We start from the raw sequence: 2,162 nt of genomic DNA, 5'->3' as shown, positions 1-2,162 counted from the left end.
TGGACATTCCATTATTGATGTTCACGAGAAGGACTAGCCATTATGGATCACTGGCCTGTACACACATCGACCGTATCTCAGTGTAAATCCGGGATACAGACGACAATACACGTGACAGGACAGTAAATATTCAGGTCAATTGAAGTTTCATTATTTTTGTAATTCTCTGTCGGTACATACTCAAATCATTTACACTTTTCCAAACAGACAAAAGATGAGATACCTAAGTGACTGTGGTAGGGTTCGCCTTCAGATCACAAAGTAATAGTGTAAGGACATGCACAAGGTTCCATCCAGAAACTCCTCAAAGAGAAAATCTTACCACCCATAAAAACAAGCACCAGAGGATGTTTGTATTTCTGCGCAATTTCAATTTATTTCGGGGCAAGGGAGCAACAAAAACTTAAATGAATGACACTATGGCACTCGTCGAAAAATAAGTCTGAATACAATAAGCTCATATGACGCGCGAGTGACTTCCCAGCATACCATGGGTCGACGGTGTTGAAAAATCGCGTTCAAAACTCAGCTTTAGCTCGAATCATTGGCGTTTTATGCAGCAACGTTATCAAAGCATGAACTAAGGCAATTTCAAAATGAAGACCTGTTTCTCCTCAGAAAGGAAATTCGATGTTTCTCAGCTTCCGTGATGGCTTGAATTATTCTTTTGGAAAACAATGTAAGTAAAACTACTTGTAACCTGACACATTCCAGTTGCCTTGACTACACTAGTTTGTACAACGTTTAGAACAAACGATTCCTGTCTGAAGTAGCTTGTTATCCAATTGGGTAGCTGAATCTTATCAATATAATTAAAACAATAGAAATAGACTCCCTAAGTCACTGTGAATAGTGACAATGGACCAATCAGAGAAACAGCTTATTCAATGCTGCACATCATCAGCAGTGAAATAGCTTATCATGCATGGGTGCTTTTCCGCTTAAGATGAGCCGTCGATTATTGATTGCCATGAAAGGGAAGCATAGAGTATGTCAATTTACTGTTATTACATCAAGTTGTTTTGAAATTTCAAAAAATAATTTAATATCCTGGCATTTGAAGGTTATATCGATGTAACACCCGTAAGTATCCTCAGCGTTCATTTTTGTAGCATTCAATCCGTTGCAACTTTATCGCTCAGTAACTGGCCGAGCTGGACGAATTGCACCTCGGGGACAGATATTCGGACTCTCAAACTTTTACCATTCTTTTCTGATCTACCACTTGTAGGGTCATTTTGAAGCTCTTTGAGTAAGAAAAACTTTAACCCGGTTTAGTTTTTTGAAAATTGAAAATTATATTTTTCTTCATAGAGTTAACAGTGACGGCGGCCATGTTGAATATCTGTAAATCTTGGGTAATTTGTTTCTCTGGTACCAAACTTGGCACGGTGATCCCGATTATCGACTGCTAGGTGAACTTTGACAATACATGCTTTGGCATACATTATGTTTATTTTTCGATTTGTGTCCTAACAATTTAATCAAACGGCAAATAACAGTAATGTGAAGTGATCCAAAGTTAAACCTTGAATTATAATGGTCCATAGCGAACCTTCACTCGATTCTCCTAGGCGACAGGGTCAGACAGATGCCCTGGTACCGATAAGCCGCGACAGTCACGGCCGCTGCAGTGTCTCATTGACTTAATGGGTCTTTTAATCGGTGATCTAGAGCCTTTCCAATAGTTTATCTCACCCGTTGTGCTGTTTTCCAACAGCTCACTTGCAAGTGTCGCCCTCAATCTAGATAGTCAGAATCAGTTTGGCCAAAGTGTGTTACATACCTTTCCAAAGGGAATAATCATTTATTTTGACAAAATGTACACTAAAACTCTTAAGAAAATGAAAACATACCGGTGGTCATTTTAAGGTAGAACGCACCTCGGGGACAGACATTCGGACTCTCAAACTTTTACAATTCTGCTCTGATATACCACATGTGGGGGTTCATTTTAAAGCTCTTGGTGAAAGAAAACTTTTCACCGGCTTAGTTTTTCGAAATTCGAAAATTTTTATTTTTCTCCGTGGAGTTTACACAGGGATGGCGGCCATTTTGAATTTCTAATATCGGTAAATCTTGGGTAATTTGTTTCCCTTGAACCAAACTTTGCTCGGTGACCCCAGATTTTTATTCTTGATTTTGAAAGAGAATGATTGAAA

This window comes from Ptychodera flava, chromosome 8 (assembly GCF_041260155.1).
Source record: "Ptychodera flava strain L36383 chromosome 8, AS_Pfla_20210202, whole genome shotgun sequence".
Taxonomy (NCBI): Eukaryota; Metazoa; Hemichordata; class Enteropneusta; family Ptychoderidae; genus Ptychodera; species Ptychodera flava.
This window is presented reverse-complemented; position numbering follows the sequence as displayed.